The 27,956-nt window shown below is 36.4% G+C and overlaps 1 long non-coding RNA gene across 1 annotated transcript in view; it reads left to right on the top strand.

Annotated features, from left to right (window-relative positions):
* The window catches only part of LOC142053504 (uncharacterized), a 31,925-nt gene extending 25,381 nt beyond the window's left edge, over window positions 1-6,544 (top strand). The window contains exon 4 of the long non-coding RNA XR_012659240.1: window positions 766-6,544. This is a non-coding gene — a long non-coding RNA (uncharacterized LOC142053504). The remainder of the gene's footprint in view (window positions 1-765) is intronic.
* Window positions 6,545-27,956: the final 21,412 nt, after the last annotated feature.

Genomic DNA, 27,956 nt, shown 5'->3' with positions numbered 1-27,956 from the left:
ATTACACGCCTCAAGATAGAAAATTGGTTTGGCCTGTATTTCTGCTTAAGCTATTAAGCACACTGTTTTCAATAAAACAGTTCTTGAAGGGGAGCTGGATTATTTGGATTAAAACATTTTTCAATAGTGTGATTAATTGTGTAAGAACATGAAGAAAATTGAGAGGAAGTAGAACCATGTGAAGCAGAAGGAATTGTCCTCAGTGGTAATGATGAGGAGAGAAAATGTTACTTTTTGGTATAAAAAATGTTTTCTGATAGTACTTCCGCTGAAATCAGCATGATGGAGCAGACCTGTGATGATCATTAGTTATATAAACTCATAATGCAAAATCATAGTGTGCTGTGAGCATGGCAAATTTCTTAACTTTGTTTTTTTAGACTAACTTACACTTTTACTCATATTTAAAGATGGTAGATATACAGAGAGAATAGGACAGTTCTCTCTTTGTTCTGCCTCAATAACAGTTCTGTTGCATTTTTGCCTAGGGAGTTAGAGAGTAGTCTAGACCATTTAACTTGTATCTTCAGCATGTCCATGCAGTGCAACATGTTTTTGCCTCTTGGTTATTAAGGCTGGCCATAAAAATCAATTTTAAATGGTGACTTAAGAAATGCATCCTTGTCAATAAACATGACTTTGTAGCCTTATTCATCTTTGATGATTAAAATATATGGTTGCATAACATAAAATGGTATTAATTATTCAGTCTAAGTGCTCTATTCTGATATTTTTTGTACTTATACACACATTTTCTTTTCCTAGGTACCTTTCTAATGCTGAAATGGGCATACTGATTGTGAACCGTGCGGTAAGAAGCTCCTTCTAAAATATGCAGTAACTTATTTACTGGAATTTAACAGGCTGTGTACTTTAAAGCTTCTTTTGCCTGTAATCACGTGAACAAACCTTACAAGTCATATTGCCAGCTCAAGATTCGGCACAGTAACAGCAGCGCTGAAGCAGCCCTCGCCATTAAGCAAGGTACAGAAGGGAGCTGGTGACCTGCGACAGGATGACAGACCTTGCTTACCAGGATTTGCTCACGGTTATGTTTCTGGCAACTGACATTTCCATTTTATTCAAAGCTTCTACATCTGTGTCATCAGGCAAAGCCCCATGCGTCGTGGCAGAGCAAACTGTAGCCTTCATTTTCAAGTTTGAAGAGAAAAAATTATTTACATGTCTAAATCCCAGAACCTGCTGTTCAGAGGTCATTCTTTGTTACCCACTGCTTTAAAACATTAAGGTTTCCAAAAGCTCTATAAAGAAACAGGACTTAGTTTGGGGCAGAAAAAGTCATATTATTTTAATTTTGTTTAGTTTCTTTTTTATTGTATCATCTGATTTTTGTCCTACCAGAGGAACATGGAAGATAGGATGTTTCTGTCATTGCTTACAATGAATGATTGCAAGACAAATCTCTGACCCTTCTTAAGACTGCTATAATCTGAAGAAGAATGTCTTTTAATTGGTTAGGATTTAAGAGTTTATTTTGTAAGGAAAATTATTGATTCATGCGATGACTACTCCTTTACTGTTTTATCACACTTCCAGTTCAGTATTTCTTATATTCTTTTGGTTATGAATTTAGGCAAATGTTTAGCTACTTGTTTTAATGTTGCACTTCTTTTTTTTTACCGTTTTAGACAAGTTTTCCTGAATCAGATCCTTGAATTTAGTGACAATTAGTACGATTTCCAGAAACGGACTGTCATCAGTAAGAGTGTTGTGTACCAAGATGTGTGAATGTAGATGTTAAGGGGGAGCACAAATAATGACTTTTTTTTCCGTACACGGAGCAAGCACTAAGGATTCAAGGTTATTCACAGAAATGAAGAAATGCAGCCTGGAAAGGTATTTATTTTCCAAACTGCAAGAGGATCTCAGAAACAATAAGGATAACATAAAACCAAACTTCTAAAGAATTTGATTATTTTTCTTAAAAAAATAATTGGAAATAAAAAAAAAAAGGGGGTTCGTAAGGAAGAAAATCTTCAGGCAGGGAAAAAAAACAGTTGTCTGACACAGTGTTTAGGGCAGATTGAAGGAATCATTCCAGGCGCTGTCCTTTGCTGTTATTGCAGAAGTGTGTAGGGCATTTTATCTGTCTTAGTTGCCCTATGTGTAAATAGAAGATGATAATACCCACTTCTACCTAATGTTGTGCAATCTTTAGTTGCTTCACAGTGCAACAAAGAAGTGCTTCTTAGTGTAATTAAAAATTGCCTGTTGGACCTCATGCTTTTGAGATAAAAGACAGTTTGGGCTACACATCCTGTAAGAGTTGGTTCATTAAGTTTTTGTGAGGTGTTTTTCTTTTTCTGGTTTTTTTTTTTTTGTTTTTACCTGCTTAATGGACTGTTTTTTGGTACCATCTCTGGAATATGCAGGTCTCTGGAAACTGATAGAAGGGCAGGTTGCTGTGAATAAGAAAGCCTTTTAGGTGTTCTGTCGTCCTCACAAAAACATACTTAGCATTAGAATGGGCATGTTTCATATTTCAGTTACTAAACTTTCAGGGACATCTTTGACTAACAGCTCAAGGCGGTTTGTTAAAAGATATCACTGGAAGACCCCTTACCTTAAGACCAATTGAGATTAGGTCATACCATGGTATGAAAAGTAATATGCAAATGCCATGGCTTTTCCCATTAAACAAGCAGGCTGATTTCATTAGTATTTCATGAAAGAACAAGACAAAAAAAGACTTGGATTGTTGTGAATCTCCTGTAGAGAATTTTGGTGACAGAACTGTCGCCATATGACTGTACATATATCATGCTACATGAAAGGAAATTAGTGGAACTCGTAGAAAACCTATATAAAAGTAAAATATAACAAGCAGTTTCTCCAAAGATTATACTGGCAGTACTGATGGTGTCTACTCTGACGATAGGCGTGGAGTGTGTGCAGGGTGGTGTGTCTCCTGACCCCCGCCCTGTGTCGCCATTCTTTAGCTCTGCTCAAGACTGAGCTGTTAGGCCTGCCAACAGCCTGGATTGCTCAACCCATCTGTCCTGGCAACAGGCAATCTCAGGGCTCTCCTAGGATGTGTGACGTATTGCCAGAAAGGTGAATGGCTGGTTGTCACTGCAGACCTATGCAAGGGGACTGTGTGCACCTGAGATTTCTTCTCTTGCATATCCTAAACTATGTCCTAGGCTTGACCCTGAGTGTGGCTTTATGGTCTGACAACCGGCCTTGAAATGTGCTCTGGCCTTGAACACAGGTCCAAGTTCAAAAGGCTAGAGACATTAAAAAAAATTTCATTCTTGTTTGAAACTTCCAGTATTTTGTGTGGGAAAGACAACTAACTAACCAAATACAGATTCAAAATAGTATATCAGAACATCAAAATTGGGAATGCAACATTTTGCTTTTCAGATTATCAATGAAGTGACAAAGCTGTCTCTTACCTGCTGCTTTGACAGTGGTAGGCACCAGCTCACAGCTGAAGCACAGGTGTATGAAATGCCTGTCATATCACTGACACATGCTCACCAGATGCCACCAAAGGTATCAGGCCCTACTGAAAAATAAGAATCCATCATTATTATATCATACAAAGGATTGTTGGTAAATTAAAGATTAAAATAGAGATTAACCCTTGAGAATAGCCTTTCATTTATTATCTGTCTTTAAATCTGGAGTGGCTTAAACATATAGGGGCATCTTTTGGGCTTATGTTTTAATTGTGAAAATGGTTAATTTATGTATGGTTTATTCATGTTGCTATTTCAAGTGACTTTAATTGCAGTACTTACGTAAGTTCAGGAAGCAGAATTTCATTCCATCTGGTGATTACTTATTTACTTACATTAATCATGCAGTCAGAAAACATAGAATTAAATAAAATAACTACTGAAAACTTGAACATACTAGGGAAATTAGTGTAAATAAACACGTTCATACAGAACCTGAAAATTTCAACACACTTTAATAAATTAATGTAGGAAACAAACAGCTAAAAATGCTGTGATTTCCCTAAGAAACCTATTTTTTTTACTATTTCAACTGGCTTATATATCAAGAGTAGATGTACATAAGACTGCTTTTGAAACTATTTACATTTTATTATTTTTTTGAATTCCTGTATTATATGTACTTACCAAAACTGAAGCTGTTTACTTTCACTCCACTGTGAATCTCTAACCCAAGTTAAATACTTTAGGAGACCTAGTATGTTAACTTAGGGATCAAAAAATATGTTTCCGCTTGGTCGTATTAGGTCTGGCAGTAAAATATTTTCAGACTTAAGCAGACGAATGACTCACCTGAGGAAGAGGTATGTTAAACCGTTTACAAGTTGGACACTTTCCAGGTCATGAGTCTTAACATTCTGATATCTTTAAAATCCACTAAGGTGACCTACAGTCCGTTACCCTCTAGCAGATAATTACTCAGGAGCCTCTCCTAAATCAACAGCAAGCCTACAAGTGGACCTCTGTACAGTGTGACATGACCATTCTGTCTCCTGTCCTAGGCATGGAAGCCATTTTGTATTCTTAATAATTTAGTTTGCCTCATATACTGAAACTCAGAGTGATTTATACTGGCACAGCGTATCAGATTACATCACAAAAAAGTGGTTTTGCTGTATCGTTACGGACGTTTAGCCTGTGCAAACAACAGGTTGCAATGCTATTCTCTTAAAACTGCAGTGGTATGTGAATGTGCACATGTGCACAGCAGATCACTAGTTATTGCAGTAAAGGCAGTCTCTGCTTCTGCTATATATTTTCCCATCTGATACGCTTTTTTTTTTTGAGGTTGTCATATGGTATAACACTTTTACTAGTTGACTCCTCCCACTTTTCTTCAAACCACATCCTGATTTTTGGCCTCAGAAACCAAACATATGCACAACTTGCAGAACAACACATGATATTGTTTCTGTATAACATCATACCAGCTGGGATATAAATTCTTACAGACAATTTTATGCGAATGAAAAATACCTACATTAAGACATTTTCCATAGTTATGCAATACATACCACAGTAGAGCATATGGTCTAGAGTCAGACATCCTCACTTAGAATTATAACAAAAGCCCCAAGTCAGGCCTCAGACCTTCAGACAATGTAATTTTGAATAGATCATTCTATTTTCTTTCTATTTTATTTCTTCCTTTTTTCTATTCTGTTTTGGATTTCTGAAATTGAACATTAGCTAGTTTGCTGGTATGCTGAAGACCCTTAAATTTTATCTATTTGATTTATTGGGTGTCAAGTCCAATAAAATTATTATTTAACTAAAGAACAGCTAATATTTGGTGAAATTCTAACTTATATCATGATCTGAAGATGCACCAATAGGAAGAATTCATCAGGTTTTGGGCAATTTATTTCAACATTTATTTTCAGTATTATAAAACGGTTTTGCTTCTGATTTGTCGGTCCTCAGCTTCCAGATTTTTTTTTCCCTTTTGGGGAGTGTTGTGGAGCGGGTGGGGCGATTGTTATGTTATTGTCCCTTCAGGATAAAGAGTCTTTGCACATGAGTGTTTTCTCCCATGATCTGTAAACTTTAATCAAGTCACCCTCAACCCTCCTTTTTGATAATGAAATGGACTGAGTTTATACTTTCACAGCAAATAATTTTCTCCTGCTTTCAAATTAATTTTGAATGTAATTTTGTGAACTCTCCATTTTTTTCCACCACCCATTAAAATGTGGACAGCAGATCTATGGGAATTATTCCAACAATTGCATCAGGATTCAAGGATTACATTAGCTCTGTTCATGCAGCTTCACAGTGGGAGCTCATGTTGAGTTGCTGGTCCACTATGGCCCATAAATCCTTGCAGAGTCAAGGCATTCAAAGGCACTGTACCCCATTTTTTGGGGTGAAATTCCTTTGTATTGATGTATAACTTTGCATTCATCTCTCCTAATAATAATTTTTTCAGTGGGTCTAGCTTGTCAAGAGCTCTCTTCCTTGATCTCATCATTATGTACTACTCAAGTAATCTTTCCGTCATCCTCAGATCCTTAACATGGTAATTTCTATATACACCTCCAGATCACTGCTGGGAATACTGAATAGCATTGGGCCTAGTGCTGATCCCTGCTGGGTACCATTAGGAACAATTCAGTAATAATTTTCTTTTTAAGGTATCTTTTTATGATCTGCTGAACACTGACGCTATGTAGTAGATATTTTTCTTAATAAAGATATCATGCAGTATTACAAAATTTCATTCTGCATTTATCAATTAGATCAACAGAATATAAGCACCCCATAGACAGGTGGAAAGAATTGGTTGACCATGTAGCAAACAAAACTCCCAGGATTAATATTCTTCAATTTTCTCTGCACATGTAACTTCATTTCACCTTTTCAAAACACTTCATATCTAAATAATACTGTTCATGTTTCAGAACTGGAGGGATTCTGGTTTGCCTGACATATCTACCTTAATATGTGTAGGGGCTTTCTGAATTTATTGAAATTGCCTTTGGGAAGCCTACGAAACTGATGCCAGACACTGGAGCATGCACTTTCTTCAGTTGTTTTTAACACATTTTGCTAACAGTTTATATCTCAGATTGGGTAATGTATGTCCTATAATTTGCCACAAAACATAAAATTCATAAATTTGGAAAAAGATTCCTAATTATTAATCTGTGCTTTGGCAGGCATACCTTGCATTCATTTCTGTCTGCAAAAGAGACAGCATTGCATTTGTTATGTTGGCAGATAAAGGTACATCCACAGTCCTCTCAAAATTTTACTAATGTCATAGCTGGTCCTTCCCACCCCCCAGTATTTAAGGGAGTTTGGTAATGTGCTTGAAAGGTGTTTGAGTTTTTCCAAGTAAAGGGAAAGAAGGGGATGAGCTTTGAGAGGAGACTAATTTAAAATGTCTCCCTTTCTTTTTTTGGACCCTTCTCCCTTCCAGAAGAAAGTTCTGGTGAAGTTTGTTAAAAAGAAGTTTCCAAGCAGATTTTTAAAACAAATCTAAGGCTTTTATATTTATTGGACTTTTCTGTCTTTGTATAAGTTGAATATCACAGCTAATAGCACAGTAATAATTACATGTCATTCTCTTTATCCTCTTTGTGCACTGCCAATCGGCAAAGGTGTCTCATTTCACACATCATTTGCGACGTCCTATGGTAATACCACGTATTTTGGGGAATAACTCTTGAATGTAGTCATTAATCTCCATTTTGAGATGTGTAGTTCCAGATTCTGGACCCAATTCTGTAATTATTTGAAGCACAGTGTTCTTGCTGAAGTCAATGGGCTAGCAAGTCTATGCTCAGATCCCAAGAGAAAGAGTTACAGGTACCTTTAAACTAAACTACAGGACTGTAGGATTTCCCAGTCCGACAGCCAGGCTGTGCTGGCCACAACCCAGCGTAGGGAAGCAAGTTACTCGATTTGTCTGCAATCAGTGACCCATAGGGTCACTGCAACAGGTGGGAATTGGGGTTCACGGGGTATTCTGGACAGTCTTCCCACATTGTGGAGTGAAAGAAAGCTATTCTGACGGTCCTATTCCATTCAAGACAGCTAGCACAAAGGAACACTGTTAATTCCTACTGAGGCAAAGCAGCCGCAAGTCAACAGCGATCCAGACCCAACTTTAACACAGAGACAGCTTGTGAAATTGAAAAACAGGAATGAAACAAAAAGTATTATACGTGTCTGAGAAATCTTATCAACCTTGGCAGAGATATTTATTGCTCACTGATGACTGAGAATCTTGTCTTGCCCAGGGACTAGCTGCGAGTTACTAATGGAGTAAAAATGTGGGGTGAGCAGAGAATGACAGTCTATGGCTGATTACTCTGATGTCACGCTTTGGGAACAGCAGCCAGAAATGTGCAACTCATTCTGCCTTTAGAATCAAAGGCACCTAATTACAATCTCATTTTGTTAAAATACAGTGCTAATGACTTGCTTGTGCAGTAGCTGGATACCATATCATCTGGTATATAAGCTAAGTTTTTCCATTTAACAATCCTAGTTACAGTATCTGACTGCCTGTGCATAAACATTCACCAGTTGTTGCTGTGTGTCACTGGAGAGGAGAGATGGAGCAGTTTCCGCTAGGCTGTGAAAGTGAGAGGAGTTACTGGCAGATAAAGCTTGTGCTAAGATGTCCTACCTCACTATAGAAGAGCTGTTTTGAGTCATTCATAAAAACTGGACTTTTAAAAATCCAGCCATGCTTGCTCAGATCATTCTGTGGCACATCAACAGAAATTAAACCCTCTTCTCTCTTGTAATGTCCTCCTCACGGTTCTTTTTAATTTTTGTACCTGTCTTTTTTTGCTGGTACTCAGCTGTTTGTACCTTTGACTTCTTTTTATCCCTAAGTTTCTTCTGCGTGTTTGCTACAAGTTATACATCATCTCCCAAGACTTTATAACCAAATATATATACACACGTTTTCAGAGATCTCACTACTCGCAAAATCTTATTTTGGGTGAAGGGTTACTTCTATTATCTTGCAGGCATCCTGCTGACAGCAACTGTATTGTTAAATATCAAGGGTACCTTGTTTAGTCCCCTACATATGCCTTTCCTTCAACAGATCCCAAATTAGTATGTGCCTGGGTGACATGCATTGACATTTGCTATTATTTGATCTTACTCCATGAAATCCTCTTCAGCAGATTCTGCACATTTTAATCTGATAATTACAGCAAAGTCCATACTATTAAATATTTACCTGAAAGGAATTCTCTGAAAGTACAGAAATGAGGATAGCTTTCTAAGTAATTGTGTTTTGGTGCACAGCAAGGACAAACTTTATACCAAGCCACATTTTTCACATGGCATTAGATGGCTCCAGAGTGTGATATGTCTGGTTTTCTCCTACATGTCTGATGCAATCTATTACATGTGTAACTCTACTGCTGAGTATATTCTCTCTTCAAATGTGAATTGCAATAATTCTTTCACTGTGGATGGTACTGTGACAACGCCCATCCCTCTAAATCTACGTAGCTGGCATTTTCTCCGAGTGCATAGCTCTTGTCTCCCCAGGTCTCTGCCAGTTGTTTTCAATAGCCTTTCATATGAAGTAGTGTTACTATAGGCTGTTGTGTGAAAAATCAGATAGGATCTTAAAGAAAGCAACGTGTGTATCAGGTTATTCACACTCAAGTGGTATTCAGAGTCTATCAAGAGGAGAACAAGGTCTGTAATTATTATTTTTAAGAAGCATGGAGGGCAGCCAGAAGAGTTGAAGTAGGAACCCTTCCAAGTATATATCCTGAAGAAGCAAAAGGGACAGTAATAAAACTAAACTTCCCCCTGTAAAGAGGAAGGTTGTTGGAAGGATGGACTCATTAGCTAGGTGATGGGGGCCAAGTTATTCTCTATTTCCTTCTCATTACTTCCAGGCCATGACTGTGTTCTAACTATATCCCAGATCAGAACACTACCTGGGAATATTAGTGAGCTGAAAAAGAAACCAGTAAAACTGTTACGGTCCCAATGTCAGTATGAAAATCAGGACCATGATCTCTTAACTGCTCCAGTAAAAAGTTATGTCAGTTGTAATTTCTGCTTCTTGGAGATGCTCAGCATTCAAAGAGCTCTCTACAAGTTCACATTCAGTTCTGCTGGATTAAAAAATCAGGAAAAAGCTCTGATGAGCTCAGTTTCCATAGGTTGCTTGGGGAGAGATAGTCAAGAAGCCAGTCCACTCCCTAGTCTGCTAAATCCTGATCTGGGTGCAGGTTTACTCGTAAAAGTTGGCAGCAGTCCTTAAGCTGTTTGTCAGCTGTGTGTAGTCAGTGTGTTGGGTATCATTGCTGTTTCCTCCTTTCCTAACTCTCCAGAACAGAGTCTACTGGTGACTCTTCATTCTGCGAGACAGCAGAGGGATTCTCTAGCCTCTATCCTCAGGAGCAGTGCAACAGAACAAGGGCAAGCTATAAATGACTGCTGCCTTTATTCCTCCCAATGTTACAAATTAAAACAAGAATATGAAAAACCCATACGACTTCATACTTCAGACCACAAGAGAAGCTGAGTCAGCAAGTGGTGAAGAAAACTACATGTATTTATAGTGAATGAGCAATTATTTCTTTTTCATGAAATGTTTGTAGCTAATCAACTCAAATAGCTGCCTATCTAATAAATACAAGCTGCATACAATCCTGCCAAAGAAGTGCACTTGGATGGTACATTTGGCAGTGCTGAACAACTCTGAAAGAGTATTAGATGTCAATAAGTTAAGATCTGATTAAGGTTAAAAAAAAAAAATTTATCTTTTTTTTCATACTATATGCTGCTTTTATTTATACCCAATGTAGTACCACTGATTTCTGTAGAAGTAATGGTGGCATGGACTGAACCCAAAGCTAGCACTTGACTGTTTCTTTTCATATGTCCTAATTACATTCCTAAGCTTTTCTTTGTCTTTTTTTTTTCCTTCCCTCACACATTTTTAGGCATACCAAATGGGTTCAGCTTGAAACTGTCCCAGTTTGAAACTTAGAAATCCAGCCACTATATTTATACATGTAAGTTAAACTCTAAGTACAACCTCTGAGTATTTTTGTGTTGTATGTTGTATAAATGAGCATCCATTTTATACACTTCACTGAAGTGTCTGACTTCAATATCAATATATATTTCTTACAGGATTTAAAAAACAATATGTACTGTGCAAAACACACTGATTAAGGAGATTATGCTTTCAAAGGAGATTTTTAGGGAGTATATTTTCAAAACTACCTTTTCTTGCATTCAATACTGATTACTATTTTCCTACCTTTGAACACATACCATAGACTTTTTAAACTCTGAATGCCTTTGCTTTAATCACTTTATAGTGCTCTGTCCTCTCCTTCCCCCCAGGACCTTTACAGAGGCGCAGGTACCCTGGCACAAAGGTTCAGAGAGCAAGGTTGGGAACAGTAAATTCTATTGACATTAACTTCTCATGAATTTCAGCACACAGATTTATCCATGTAACTCCCATTAAAATTAATAAGAATCATGTGACTCAAACCTCTGCATGTTGAGCAGTTTCCTTAGTGTACTGAAGAGTCTGCGTCTAGTTTCTGAGTCCTTAAAGAAAATGATGATGGTGCAGTGACAATATATCATTTAAACGCCACACGCATTTAGTGTATTATAAAGCTTTGAAGAAACATCTATAAAAGCAACCTTTGCATCAGAAGTCAAAAGTCCCAGGGAAAGTTTAATTTATATTGAATATTTTGGTATGGTTTTCATCATAATGATAAAACAGACTACTGTATTTGCAATTTACCCTCTAACTATACATCTTTTAACTTAAATAGCCACAAGGAATGCAATAAATGAAACATTCAGAACAATAGTTTAAGCTTGGTCTTACTTCTTAATAATTTAAACTTATTTTAAATGACAGCCTATTAATAGGGCATTAATATAAACATTATTTTAAAATGAGATTTCAAGGAAAGGTTAGACTTGAATAAGCTACAGTAAGAACAGACAGAAGCTGATGAGACGACTTTCAAAGAAATAATGCTATAAAAAATATTTATGATGTTATGCCCAAGCAATTTGAAAACAAAGGCTATAATTTACCCTTGAATTATAGATATATATATATATTTCTATGTCAATACTTAGAAGTCCACTGACTTATTAGGAAGCTTTATAAACATGAGGACATGTGCAGATAATATAGTGGAATAAATGGATGTTCTTCTGAGTGTCGAAGTGGCACATGGAGACTCTCAAGATGTTCCAAATACTCTCTGAATCTGTAGAATATCCCAATTCTTTCCCTTCTTCCTCTGCCTTCCCTTTTCTCCTCCACTTCATGCCAGGGTGCCTTCTGCCTTTATACACCACTCACAGCTAATGCTTGTGAAGTTGTGAATTTCCTCATGTGTCACTGATCTCTAGGAAAGCTCTCCAGTTGAATACCCTTCAGGGAAGTTGTCTTATTTATTAGGAAGAAGTAAAGAATTGTTTCTTAAATTTATGCTACAATACAAGCTGAAAAAGATAATCAATGTTTTTCCAGTAAGGTATAAGTGCTGCAGTATTGACCTTTGGGAAATTTAAATTTAGTGCCTTCATTTTTGCTCATACAACATGTCACTGAATGTAAAGAAGTTGGTAAGGATTAAAGCCCACCAGTGCCAAGCTGTGTACTGTCCTCATAAAAGGTGTAATAAATGGTGCTTATAGGCTATAACTGCCTGATAAAACCAAAAATATTTGTCCTAAGACTTTTATTCAAAAGACCCTACAGACGTTAATTATACAACTTCAGTCCTGTTGTGTGGCAAAAATAGATAAGTAGGAAGATAAACAGGGACCATTTGACTTCCACTGTAATAATTTTCTCTGGATTTGATGTGGGTGGCATAGCAGAAAGAACCGCAGTGTCACAGCTCTCTCAGCAGTGCGTAGGAATGATATACTGTGTTTTATTGCAGGAAGTGAAAGCTATGGTATTCAACAGAAACTTCAGAGGAAATTTCTGGACAATTAGGTGTAATTTATGTTAAATCAGAGCTGAGATGAGTCCTGGCCATAAAATCTCTTTCACAAAACACTAGCTGTTTCTTAGTAACAAAAAAAAAAAAAGGAAAAAAAAAGAAAATATCAATTTTTCTCTCATTTAACAGACAACGGCATCAAGTATACAGAACTTACTAAACCAAACTAGTTTGTTTGTTTTTGACTTAGTAAATGCTATCACTTCTTTCCATGTTCAGCAATAGTTTTTTGTTCTTCCATAGTTTAATGGGCTCAACTGCTATGAACTTCCCTGTCTCTATCACTCATGAAATATAACCTTGGCTATTTCAACTTTGCCTGTTTCGTCATTACCATAAACAGCATGCACTTGTTCGTTTATCAGTGGTGCAGCTAATTTTTTCATAGTACTTTGACTAGACAAACACAACAGAAATATTTTCTGTTATTGCTATTATTGTTTTCAATGATATCTTTACTGAGTGGTTTCCCTGCTTTGAGATGCAAATACACAGATGAATGGATTTATTTGGTTCTGCTATTCTTGAAATTACCTGGAAATATGAGGGAGATAGTTTGGATGGTTTATTTGTTAGATACCCTTTTTCCTGATATATTTTTCCTCCTACTGATTCCCAGCTACTGTACTATAGATTGTGATTTGCAATGATCAGAAAGGATGCTGACACAAGGTATTATTGTTGAAAGCAGAAACTGAGATTTTACTTATCAGCTTGAGACACTTTACAAATAAATTCATTACCATCATAACAACAAAGTCGAAAACAATCTTATTCATGTACTATAGAAGACAGTTCTGAGTTTTGTACTAGCACGCCTTGAATTTTTGTTGCTAAAACATGATTTTTTTTTAAATCATCAGACATTTCTGAAAAAGTTCAGATTTTAAATGTCTCTCCCAGTCTCATGATCATGAAAGCAAAATTAAAACAGCTAAAAAGGAAACCATAATCATGGCTATGAATCTAATATTTGGGCATTAGCCCCAAATGTTTACTAATTATGCCCTTAAGTAACACCTCAGGATCAGAGAAGCTAAATGGGAGAAAGAATGTGAAGAAAAACAGCTATTCTTTAAAAAAATTAAAATTGTTCATTCAATTAAAAAACCCTTAATAAAAGTCCTTACTTGAGTTCAAGTTGCCCACGGGAAGGTCTAATTCATGCTGGCCATTAATGAAAGCTTTATATGACTATTAAGGAAAAACTGACAAGTAACCACAGCGACCTTAGTAATGCTTGTTAATATATATAAGAAATAAAATCTGGATACTTAGAATGTACTCGAAATGCTTCTTTTATAAGGTCAAACTTAGTAAAATGTTAATAGGTTTAAAAGATCTGTAATTTTAGCTACTAATACATTCCTATGTATGTTTTTGAATGCTGTACTGAAATTTCTTTCTTTTGCAGATGACAAATCTACTGTTTGACTAAATGTGAGCCAATGTCTGGCAATAAGTTGGCCATTGTAATCCTTCTTTGCTCAACTCACTTAGTATAGAGATATTTTCTAAACTGGAGCTTATATCAAGCATTTGTACAATATAATCAAATTAATGTCTAAAAGTGGCTCTTGAACAAATGAAAAGAAGTAAACACTATTTTTTAAAAAAGAGGTTGGTGAAAATTAATAGCTTTGAGAACTTACATATTGCTTTTTGCGTTTATAACACTCCAGAGCTTCTGTTACAAAGACAAAGTAAACATCATAATTCCTATTTGGAAAGAAAAACAATTCTGAGACACTAATGCATGATATGTTCATTTCTGATGCCTCATTTTTTTTTCTTGCTGAAAATTTGCCAGTAGGCATTCTGAATTGCATCCCATATCACTTAAAAAAGTAGATTTACATGTATAGATAAAATCAAATAACAGGATAGTACCAGAATGAGGGAGAAAAATAAGCTTTTTTAAATTTAGAACTCTATCCTGACCACTGGATCACAGCTATCTTCATATAAACCAAATCCAATGGCTTTCATATAAAAACATTTCCACTTTTGCCAGAAGACATTTGTAAAGGTTATGTAGAATGAACTGGTCTGCAGTGTTGCATGGATGTTTTCTTAGACTATCATAACAAACCAACTGTAGAGCAGAGTTTATTATACAATGCCACCAAATAAATGTACTAGTTTAAAGCAATCTCTGTAAAGCATTGAAAAGTAGCACAATCATCAATTTTTCCATTTGTGACTTAACTTTAGCAGCGCAGTTGGTAAAAGATTTATTAATTTTGACTTTTTTACAACACTGGTAACATGTCCATTGATTTCACATGGACATGCCAACACAACAAATATTACAAACTTCCCAAAGCACTTATTACATATAAATTAAAATTTTAAACTGAATCACTGTCATCTTTAACTTATATCTTGGAAAACTCTGAAGTCAGAGTGAGATTAGAGCTTCTGGTCACAGTCAGTAGTACTTCTACTGCTTTTAAAAATGATGCTGTTGTTGCCTGTTAAGACCCAGCATGTGAACAAACACAAATATGTCAACTTCAAACATAGACATCTCTGTCCTTAGAAGTAGGTCATTCTGCAAGCTTTGTTATGTCCAGGCAGTGAAGTCTTTGCAAAAGACGATACTGCTTGATTCTTCCAGAAGTCACAATGTTACTCTTAAATGTGCAGTGCCTGAGATTGATGGCATAGCCCTAGAAGCTCCCAGCAATCTGCCTCATGTAGAGACAACAATAATTTGCCCCTTGCTAAAAGTAAAAAGTAAAACATAGGAATGGATGCTCATATTTATATACCACCTGACTCTGCATTCCCTAACAGTGAGGTAACAAACCAAAGAAGAGAAAAAATTGCTCAACGTATTTATTTACTTTTTTACAGTGGATTATAAGCAGATGGGCTACATAGAAATGAATTTATATACTGGCAAGATTCAACTAAGATACAATTTATTGCATAATCTGCCATGACATCTTGAAAGTTCTAGGTCTTAATTCCTTGCTATATATAATTTCACTTATTCTCTGAGTTTAAAAATTTACAGTCCAATACTAGCAGAAAATACAGCACAACAGAGGTGACACAGAATGAAGTTATTCTATTATCATACAAGTATATTTCCCTAAAAAAAAAAAAAGGTTAACATAAGTCATTATGAAAAAGAAACATCCTAACTGTATTTTCCCAAGATGTACTTAAATTTAGGAATTCAGGATTAAGAGTGTGCTCCTTAATCAGAATAACACAGCAACTGCTTAAGAACAACATGCTTCACTAGGAAGTCTGTACTGCATGTTTACTTCTGAAAGAAAAATGGTGTTAAGTGGACCTCTGAACATTTCCCATTGATTCTTTTAAATCATTATACTGTGTCCTTTTCTGCAGGTTTTCCATACTTAATACTTTATCATAACACTAATGTAAAAATATATACTAGAGTTATATCTGCAGTCTAATGGTTGCATATTTAAAGAAAATGTGTGAGTTTGAAATGTATCTTTACACACACTGTACTTCAGATCTTCTCATCTGCCATTTCCAAACAAAAGATGTTCAACTGGACGCTTCCCCCTTCAAAGCAGGGCCTTTTAGTTTTCATTATTCCTTTACGTTGGATTGAAATTTAGTTCTGTTTTTATATTTTCCCTTTTGTTGGCTTACTTGCCTTTCCACACCCTCCCTATTCCTATAGTCATAAGCAAAAAGAATGTTCTTAAAATAGTATTGAAAAACCCTGAATTCCACTAGTTTCAGTTTTTGGCATAGCATGAGGCACTGTCCCAGAATCAAGAATTCTGTGCTGTTTCCAAACCCAGACCTTTTCTGTGGCAATGAAATCTTCTCTGCATCCAAGATATCAAACTGTCAGGCTGTTGTTTTTTTAAAGCCAGAGTTGAGGAAATACATCTGATTTAAATAAATTAGGTTGTTTGAACATGCCTAAAGCAATAGTACAAATATGTCACTGTTTTCATGCCTCTTAATGTGAGTCCAACTAAGTCCATCGGGCAAAGCATTTTCAAAGACATCTCTGCTTCCTCCATTCATGCACAGTTAGAAAGACAGGGAATTATTGTATTGAGCAAAGAGGGTGTCCTCTTTGGTACACACCTACCAAGATGAAAATATCAGAGAATTTTTCATATTGTCTTGGACTTGATTTCTTCAGTACTTTTAAGAAATTTTAATTGAAAGCATTCAGATGAAAGAGTAGGGTTTTACACAAAGTGCGTATTTTATGATTATTGATGTCTTCTTCACAATATCTATACAAATAAATTCACCTGAAATATTACTTACATATTTACTAAAGTGCTTTTCTATTGGCTGAAAATAGTTGTGTGCTGCAGGATATTAACTGAACATGGCTGTCAGCATCAACCACTCCCACTGACCTACAGTTTAAAAAAGTTTAACTGAAACCCTTCAATAGGGCATGATGGGACTGACAATGGGTTTGAGCCATCCAATTTATTAGTTTCAGTTTAAAGGGAGGTGATAACAGCAAACATTTCTGGAAATAGCCATTTAAGACTTGGCAGTAGGAAAGGAAGAAATCCCTGACTATAGAGGCAAAATCAATGTGTAATCTCTTTGTAAACTTCTTGAGCTTGATGTTAAATGTAGCTAGTTTTTAGTTCTCATTAGTGCTGTTGCAGAACTTTACAGTCATCATACTTATAAGCATTCTGCAAATTTCCACATCAATACATTATGTTCAGTTAGTTTTCGTTCTTTAGCTTAAATAGCTCTCCTCCTGGTGTATAGTATATTTACAAAGTACATCTATATTCTCTCATCTTCCATTTTGCTAAGTTAAGGAGTTAAGGGGCTTTTAAGGTGTTACCTGAGCTTCTTAACATCTCTTTTCTGTTTCTCTGAAGCACTTCTGGTTTGAATGTAACTGCCTTGCAACAGAGCTGTATGTGCTATTCCAGAAGCAGTCTTGCCAAGACCTTATGCAAGTGGTACTCTCTACCAGTACTAGAAAACATCCCAGCACATCCTAGGATTACACTTTCCTTTTTCATGGCAACTTCACACTGGTAGTGATAATCATCATGTGATTGACTGATTAAACCCAAGTCTTTCCCCTCCTGTACTATTTCCAACTGATGAGCTCCTAGCATATAGCAGAAATTCTCGTTATTAGTCCCTGAGTGCATGACCTTATACTTTGTACTATTAAATTTCATCTTGCTCTATTACTACAGTCGTCAAGGTCATCTAATTCTTTCTGTATGATATTCCAGTTCTCAGTATTGGCAACTCTGCCAAATTTTTTGTCATCAGAAAAATTTCATTAGCACACTCCCAGTATTTGTGTCAAAGCCATTAATGAAGAGATCAAATAATACTGGTCCTAAGACCAGTCCTTGAGGAACTCCACCAGTTACTCTCCAAACTGATAGACTTCCTTTCAACAGAAGTAATATTTGTCTTGTTTAAGCCATTTTTTCAATGTTACAATTCTTGTATTAATTACCCCCTTTAACTGGCAGTTTCCCATGTGGTACTGCAGTGAAGTTAAGATAGATTAGAGTAGTTTCACTGTAGAGGAAGATTTATAAACAAAATGTGAAAGTGTGACCTAGGAAAGGCAATTCAATGAAACCAGGCCTGCATATCACCCAAATTATTTGGAATGTTGGACAGGAGAAGACTAAAATCCAATTAATGTTATAAGCATTAATTCTACTGAGAAACATTCGATGAAAACTAGAAAATCAGAAAGTAGAAATATCCTTAAAACACTGGTTTGCAAATAACAAAACCTTTTCTTATAGCAAATAAATGCTAAGGTTTTTCTAGAGAAAAGTATATTCCTACATCCAAACAATGCTGCTTTACATTCACTCAGTATAACATCATTATTTAAGCAATAATGATGCAACGGTCCATTATCAGTTGGTTGTTCAGTTAATGAAGTGCCTGAGGTGAAGGCCACTGCTTTACTTACCCAACACAAGGTTTTATTAAGAAACAAGCATTCATCTTGATCACGACACCAATTCAGCATCTACTAAATTGACAGCTCTATCTGGGAATAAGTTTCTATCACAAAGAAAGTGGTATCTGCTGTCATCTGACAAGTGTACTTCATTCCCTACCTAGATTTAACAACTGATACTCCTCTACTGCACAGGGTATCAGCTCCCTTGTTTTATAGCAGTAAAATATGCTCATATTATCAGCAGTTGTGTTGCCCAAAGAAATTTGACTTATGCATGGCTACCACTCCTAAAGATTGAGCCCCTTCACTGAATGTTGCTTCTTATATATGAGCAATTTTTAGGTTAATTGTAATAACTGAGATCATTTCACTGATTTTGCTAAGACCATGGCCCCAAAAGCAGCAATATCTCCACCCAGTTTGTGTGGCAGTGAATGATGTCAGAGGAAGGTGGAGTCCCAGGTCTAGAGCAGGGAGAGGTTGCTGGTTTGAGGTCCTTTCCCCCTCCCCTACCCTAAAAAGAATTGTGTAGAACCACTTCTTTAATTGTGGGTAACCTGGACATTCATAAAACCCATGTCTGCTGAAGAACAGAGTGCTACAGTAGCAAAAACTCACAGGACAAAGTCACACTGAAGGAGCTCACCCTCCTGATGTGCTTGTGATATCCAGATTACTGAGAGGAGAACTAAATGCAGAACAGTTTGTTGCAAAATCTTTAAAGTTTTCAAAGAACTGTTCCTCAAGTGGTTGATTTTTTTTTTTTAAGAAAATCCGTGATGCAGAGGCCCAGCTACTTATTGTTCCTTATTTTTCTATCACATTGGCCAGAAAATGTTAGGCAGGAATACCTTAGTTACATCAAGCTCTGCGGATATCATTCACAAGTAATTCAAAGGTTAGGAATTTTCTGTTAGTGTGCAGTGGCCTCACAACAGTGATATCTTCTGACCAAAGAAAACCAGGAGACAAGAGATCTAGGTCTGGATTTTAGCCTAAAAATCCAGTGACAACAGTTAGATTCTACCCAAGTGCATTTAGCTTGGAAGCTGAAGGGAATCAGCACCTGGAGCCAAGTTAAACACACTGGATAGTATATTTTGTAACAGAGATTATGTGGTCCTTGATAATTGCATTTACATTTTGGTTTATGCTACACATTTTCTCCAGGTCTCCTCCCCTTTTCTTTAGTATTTAGAAAATTCTTGTTTCTATATCCTTGGTGGATATAATTTCATATAATACTAGAAAGACTTGATTAAAAATTGATGTACTATAGGTCAAAACCACTGTAAATTTGAACTACAAGAAGCCACAGAATTAAGTAAAATCCTGAGTGGAGTTAGGACAGCTTTGTACTACTTTACTGATTGAAAGTTGGCTCTAACACCGATAATTTCGGAATCAATATTGTTAAATTTGATCAACTTCTGCATGAAAACCATGCCCTGTATTTGATTCATTCTAAGGAAAAAATGCCTTTCTTGCTGTTCTCAATATTTATGAATAATCACAAGTCCGTAGTTGATTACTTCTATTCCCTTCTGTTATATCTTCTTAGGGAAAATATATATCATATACTGCTGCTGTTACCTTACCAATTTCTGCTAATTTACCAATGGCTTAAAGCTTCTTTGTATCTGGCGGAATAGCCCTACTCTCTTTCCTAATCCTTCAATCCAGCAGCTCCACAATGCATCAGTAGTTGTCCCAGATGTAAAGCAGTGCATGTCCCTAAACCATCAGCTGAAAGCCTTTCTACAGTATGGCAGGTATATCTGCAATATTTGTTCAAATTGAAATTTAGATGATGCTCTCTTCACATGCATCAAGACATTTTACATTTCTGTGATTTGGAGTTAATGTTTTTTCTAGTCCCAGAGAGAAAGAGAGTTCTGATTATCTATGGAGTATGATCCACAATTCTTTTTCATTCATCCTGGAATAGCAAATGAGTATGTTTACTCTGTCATCTGAAAAGATGATACCCTGAAACCACACTATTGAGCCTGTCACAGCTGTGTTAGAGAGAGGTGACCCATTTACTGACAGAAAAGACTGGAAAATATAAAGCTAGGCTGAGATTTTATTTAAACAAAACTAGCCTTGATATGAACTGCTTACTTGCTCAGACAGTGGACTAAGTAATGATACCTTAACTGCTCACCTATTATGACAAGACCACTGCAACTATGAACACCATTTAAATTTTTTAAAAATACTTTTCATCATACTCCTCCTTTCATTCTAATGCACCTTCTCTAGGACATGTTTTGGAAACATGTTTTGCTAAAGTGTTATTTAAAACTAACTTGAAAATTTAGACCACCTCAGACAGAAATAGTACAAGAATTGTTCTAGACATAATAAATGGCATTTGAGAGATGCAGAATGGGATTACCATTTGGGTATTGTACTTTTTTTTTCATAGAGGTTAACACCAGGACAGGTCATTATATTATGCTATTGGCTTTCCATTATGGGCCTTCATATTTCACCCATTGTTCTGTACTGAGTCCAATAACTTGTGTTGGGGTAAAACATATCTTCCAGAAAGAGAATCTGTCTTGATCTGTAGATGTTAAAAGATAGGGAAGTGATCATACTGTTTTATAACTTGTTCCAGTGGTTAACCACTCATGGTTAACATGTGGCTTAGTTCAGCTTCCAGCCATTAGTTCTTGTTATCCCTTTCTTTGCCTGATTAAAGAACACTTTAGTACTCTGTGTTTTCTCACTGTGAGAGTACTTATACTTTCACAGTTACCTTTCAGTCAAGTCACCATTCAGTCTTCTTTTCGTTAGACTAAACAAACCAAGCTCTTGAAGTTTCTCACTGTAGGCTTTTTATCCAACCTTGAAAAATTTTCTGGCTCTTTTCTACAACATCTCCAGATTTAAAAGAAGCACAACAAACCAAAATTCTTTAAGCTGTGGGCAACAGAAATGGGCAAGGTATTCTCTTATTTCTTTCATTATTGCCAAATAAAGATATAAAAATTCTAAATCCTGTTTCTCACTTGGTTATTTATATGATTCCAGTTGTGCTGTTTTTCAGAATTGTGCCTGTGCTTACCTCTCCACTATGATACTTAGAGCTTCCTCCATCAATGTATTCCCACGCAAAGGTGCCCATCATGCTGGGTTGGCCTGGATCTTTTTCTTCCATCCATGGATTTGCATTTGACTGAGTTGCAACATGGATTGTTTTCTTATTATTTTTTGAATGATCTAATTTTATCAGCAATTTGGAGCACAATATCTTGTTCTGTTGTCCTCACTATTATTTACTGATCCTCCAATCTTTCTGCCACCCACAAATTTTCTAAGAATGATTTATGTTTATGTTTTAACTCATGGGTGAAAATGTTGAATAACACGGAGTCTAATGTTGATCCCTAAGGAGCCTCCTAGAATCACATCCATTTGATGATGATTTACCACTGACTAACTCTTTTTTGAGATAATTCTTTTAAAAAGTTCTGCATTCATCTGCATTTTGGTATGTTGAATTTGCATTGTGTTATCAGTGATCTGAAATCTGACCTAAAAATATGCTGGTTACAATGACAGGGTTTGTAAGTGTTCATAGGAACAGAATAAAACACAGATAGTTGCCCAGGTTGTAAAGCAATGCATTCCCCTCATCTGTCAGTTGAAAAGTCTTTCTATAGTATGTTAAGTAGTTCTACAATATTTATTCAAATAGAAATGTAGATGGTGTCTTTTCATGCCTATGAAGATATTGCATATATTTCTCCATTTACAAAAAAAAACAGAGAGATTGAAATGTTGGACAAGAAACTTATAAATAAGCACAAAAGACTTCTCTTTTTATTGTAGTTCTTATCCATTTCTTTTGCAGCAGAAGAGGGATAGTAGCTGTGTGAGTAGTCCCAGCCAATGCTGTAGAAACTCATGCACCACACATTGCACAGCATGTCATCTTTTCCTTCTACTCCACATGGTGTGCGTGTGGATACTAGACAGGAAGAACATGAACTTATTTTAGGATATTAGCTCCAGAGAAAACTTTTCCAATACAAATGGGGCTACAGTAAAGTGATTAATTTAGGCATACTCCGAGAGTTATAATTAGATGTGACTTTCACCTATTATCTGCAAATACAGAAGCTTCAAATCTTAATTATTTTAATTGCTCATCCCTACCACTAAAGGATTTGCTTGGAATAGCATAGTCATCCTTGAAGTGTCTTAATACAAGAAGATTTCAAAATGCCACAAAAATTTCTAAAAGACTGGGCATTTAGAGTTGGCTTTGCCACATCACCAGCGCCATCATGGACCTTGCAACTAATGCAAAGAATCACCAGGGATAAGAAACACAGAATTCTAATTTATGCTGCTGAACTTTCTGTTAGGAAGTAGAAGCTAGTTGCCAGATGCATCATCTGTTGAGATAAAACCAGTGCGTAACAGAGGCACAAACAGAGGGAAGGTGATCTGAAATAGAATTGTATCACTAAGCTCCCATATTTTCTATAGAATGACAAAATAGGTTAGTGCAAATCATTTCTGAGGACACAGAATTATCATTGGTGGACTAACTATTATGGCCCTTTACAACTGCTCAGACTTTAAATCTGTTTTACAACAGTCTGTTGTAAAGATATACCTGTTTCCATTAGAAAGTATTCCCCCAAAGGACTGAAAATAAATGTGATTTTGCTTTTCTAAATGATCTACTGACAACCAAAGAAGTACAGTAGTTTCTATATTGGGCTTTGCCAAAGGGTGCCCTTATCAGGATCCTTAAAGATCATGATAGACTGATTGAAAGACATCCTAGAAAATTGATGTAGTTATTCACTGATTTTTCCTCCAGCCCAAACTTGCTTGAAGACAGCACTGATGGGCTCAAATGGACCAGCTACTGTATTCCTAAGTTGGCTCCTCCTCTAACTTTCTTCCAGTTACTTAAGATTGCACATTTGTATGTTAGGACCAGTGCAAAGAATGATAAACCCTTAAAAAAATTCACACAACTTAGCTTTCATCAGATTAAGGTACCTTAGCAACTGGAGTAGTATTTTATCTATTTTCACTGGGATTTGGTTCTCTTTATAGCACTCTTGAACTGACCCTGATAGCTGGTGTTTCTATCTTTTATCAGCCCTACGTCTTTTGAATCACCAGGTTATTGAGTTGTGAGACCCTGCCATCTTCACATGTGTACCTAAACTTACTTATCCTTGCCACCCAATTTGGGTCTTTAATAAAGTGCCAGGAAAGGTGCATCTAGGTCCCCTCTGCTGTATTATGACACCAATCCCATAGGAGGCTCATGGTCAAAATCTGATAATGTTAACTTTATTTTCAGCATGAATTTATGATAACTAAGTGCAATTTATAGCCTACATGCTGACATGGCATCCTTTTTTTTTTCTTTTTTTTTCTTTCTTTCCCTGAGATCTCAGCGTGTTTCGAAGCACTTTTTTCTCTCAGGGCTCACTTGCTAAAATAGAAACCCAACTCCACATGGTGATCATATTTGCTACCTCAGGGACTAATTTTCTTTTACCTCCTTTCCTGTATTCCAAAGCTTCATTGTCATTATCCTCTTGCTCCCCATGCACTAACAAAAAGATTTTAATGTATTCATTATGCAAAATCTTGTCTTTTGTGACCTTTGCCAAGAGTGCCCCCAAAGGACTGGCCAGGCTTAATAAGCTCACAAATAAACTACGATGTCAGCCAAGGGCGCTACTGGTCAATTGAACCTGCACCATTGCCCTCTCCCCAAGCCCCCACTTCACACCTGAGATACCCTGAGGTGGGATCATGGGGGTGTTGCCTGCCCTGGAAAACTGTTAATCCTTTCCGGCGGCTCCCAGCTAGGCAAACAAACCCCTTTGTGAAGGCTGGAACAATCACACAGGCAATGTTGCCTTTTGCCACTCCTGAGATAGACTCTGCCTTCCTTTAAGTTCCTCTTTTTCCTCTTTCCTCGGCTACATTGTTTAATGCTTTATTTCTTATTATTTCATTTATGTATGTCCTGTAAAAGCTTTGTCATGGGCAAGCCAGCTAGGTCATTGGTGGAAAGGCACTCTCTCATCACATCCTTGTGTTAGTCCATTTTCCTCCTGCCCAGAGTTATTGTCTCTGTTCTGTGGGGAAAACATCCGCTCCCTTATTCAGTCATTGATGCTGTGTCAGATTACAGCAGTTTCTGTCCTTTAAGCAGTGAGGCAAAGAACGGAGTAAGAGGAGTATAGCAGCCTCTTCATTTTATATGAAAAAGATGCAGATAGATAAAGTATATAATATCAGAGAATGACATAGCAGTAAAAGATCTGAATTTATTGTGGAAGAATATAAACTTTCAAAACTCTAAAAGAGATCATGCTCATAAAAGATAGATATTACAAATGTTAATGCAAATTATTAGTAAATCTGACCCCTCTATCCCACTATGACACACATTTAAAATTTATTATGGAACACATTCAGGGGAATAGCTTCAGGGAATTCATTGCTCATCCTTCTCTTTCTTCCTCCATCTCACACACTAGCAGTCTCCAGACAGCTTCTCTGAATTCTTCAGAAATACTGCCACTCTAACCTCTGTACCATAGATCCATTGACTTACTTCATTTGACTGTCTGGAGTGACAGCTAAGGTACTAGTACAACATGTTCTCACAACTTCCATGGCAGTGTACGCATCTTCTCTCCGGTTCACCTCTATATTATGATGCAGAATATCATGACACAGATTGCTTAAATAAAATCTTTTTGAACTTCTGATGTTTTAATATATATAGTCCAAAGAAAAAGCATGAACAAAGCACGGGCTTTAGTTAGTAGCAGAATTCATCTTATAACGCTTACATAAGTTCTGTTTCTGAGATCATGTCAAATAGGGAAGACTTTCAACAAAATGAAAAATTTTAGGTATCCATCTGCCAATAAATGTAACGAGACTTAAATATATCTTTTGTTTGTTGTTGTTGTCTGGGTTTTTTTTTTCCAAAATTTCCAGTCTGTTCCAAAATTCCCTCTGTATTTCTCTCAATTTAAAGATAAAAATATACCCGCCCCCCCAAAAAAAACAACCCCAAACAAAAAAACCCACCGCCCCCTGAAATGATAACACTGTTTTTTTCAGAAATCAGCTAGTAAACTTAAGGCCATGTTTTCATAGATGCTGAAAATTTAGACAGTACTGTGGGTGCTCATCACTGTGAAAACCTAGTTCTTGAGCTTAAAATAGCCTTGATAACTATCTTATCTAACTATTCCTAATGCCATAACACCAAAACACCTCCTCTAGCATTTTAATAAAAAAAAAAAAAACCAAAATAAAACCCTAAAACCTTTCCTCATTTCAACAGGAGTTTTACCAGGTTGTATTTGCAAACTTAAAGAAATATATATTCATTAATCTGACAGGGTAAGGCAATATCAGGATAACACATTTACCATATGTGGAACTGGAGTGTAGCCATTTATTCTTTTAATGTGTGCTTCAGACACTCAGGCTGTGCACAGTAGGTACAAATTATCTGTCCAGAAGCTCAGGAAGAAAAAAAAGTACCTTTCTTTGGCACTTCTGTCTCGGGATAGGAAAAGGTCTCCAAATGCCTTAATAAAATGAAATGAAAGCAAGGAAGGTAGAAAGGCTAGAATGTTCATCAAGATCTGGGGAGAGAAAAAAAAGAAAGGAAAACAAAAGGCACTTGTCAATAAATACAATAAACACCCACCCTGTATTACTGCGGTTACTAAGTGCTAACAATGAGCCTCTGGCAGGCAGCGAGGTGTGCGGACAAAAGGCCCTTGAGAAGTTGTACTGCTGCATCCTGTATAATAGTTGAAATCTGTGAGTGTTTTTCAAGGTTAGGCACAAATAAAGCAAAATTTCTTTATTAAGGTTCCAAATTACTCATCTTCTCCTACATTTCAGCCATTGTGGGGCCCTGAGTACTGTAACTGACCTTTGATAAACAGTCATTTCACCACAGTGATGAGACTACATAAAAACTGGTCTGCACAATATGATGCAGATTAACTCAGGGGCATTCCAGCTTTTCTTAAAAATAAGCCAGAATGACACCAGAGAATTTGCTCATAATCTAGCCGGTTGCATGTGCACATATTCTTTATGCATGAAATTTCTTTCCAATGAGATAATTTAAACAATTTAAACTCTTGATATACATGTACCAGGCAATTCTATAATATTTCCTTCAAAAGAGAGTCTAGTTAATGCTTCATCACAGGTGTGAAAGAAATGATGATTCAGTGTTCATATACTTCACTGTATAATGAGGCTGAGCGCTGATGTTTAAAATAGAGGAAAAAAAACCTGCAAATGTGAAGTTGTTATAGGTTGTGTCATGGACACGCTTCACCCTTCTGAGTGAAGCCCTTGCGTAAGCTGGTACTGTAAAGCTTGCACAGCTATCTAAAGGGAAAACCAGCTATCCGTTTTGATCAAGAAATCTTTCATCAATAGTTTGTCTAACCTCAGAGATCATTAAAAAATATCTATAAAATACAAATACAAAGAGTTAGCATCTTTGTGGCATGAAAGATCAAATGGCGTGATCGTGTCATGTTGAAGGTAGTCTGAAATATTGACAAGAGACCCCGCTGAATTAATTGGGCTATAAAGTTTTGTAAGCAAAGCTGTGTTAACAGTGTGGTATTGTTTACTATTTATACGAAAAATTATCAATATCAATTTGCAAAGGCATTTTAGCACACTAATAAGAAAAGAAAGAGGAATAAGATGAAAAGATGACCACAAGAACTAGCACTACCACTTTGTTGTGTTGCACTATCCAGTTTCTGTCATTATAGCTGCTCCCAATTTATCCTGTTCTCATTTTACAGGAAAAAATCATAAAAGGCACTAGAGATGAAATGATCAGTATTATTGTCAAGGCATTTTAAACAAGAATGCAGAGTCCTTGGGCCAGAGCTTGAGCAGTCCAAGGCAATCTTTAATCCAGCTTTGTTTCTCTTCCCTGTGTTCTCAATTTGTCCGTCTTGATGCTCATTCTCAATGAAGTCTCTAAATTACATCACAAAAGACAGTCGTCTTTTCAGAGAGGAAGCTGTAAAATTGAACTAGAATAATACAAGACATTATTACTGAAATGGCAAAATCCAAAAGTCCATGAAAATGAAATCTGCACTTGAGGATACAGATAATTGATTCACCTAAACAAAATGCTGTGGTCTATAAATAGCTCTGTAAAAGGCCAAAGTACTGTTCTTGCAGAAAACAAATTTTCAAATTCCACTTTTAATCTTCAGAACTCTTGGATTGCACTTGATGAGGAGCAAAACCATTTTTAAGAGCTAAATGGCTTTATTTGCAGAATTTCTGAACATTTACAGCACCCCTTAGTTTCAATGGAAGCTGGTGGTACTCAGGACCTCTGGAAAATCCGCCCATATAGACATCTCTATTATTTATATTCATAGTCATATATATTATCTACGTACATAGTCATCAGTATTTCTGACTGTGCATTTGATGTATCAGAAAACCATTTATTATAAAGGCAATATAAAA

The sequence above is a fragment of the Phalacrocorax aristotelis genome, chromosome 2, assembly GCF_949628215.1.
Source record: "Phalacrocorax aristotelis chromosome 2, bGulAri2.1, whole genome shotgun sequence".
NCBI lineage: Eukaryota > Metazoa > Chordata > Aves > Suliformes > Phalacrocoracidae > Phalacrocorax > Phalacrocorax aristotelis.
The sequence above is the reverse complement of the archived record's forward strand: the minus strand, read 5'-3'. Positions and strand labels throughout refer to the sequence as shown.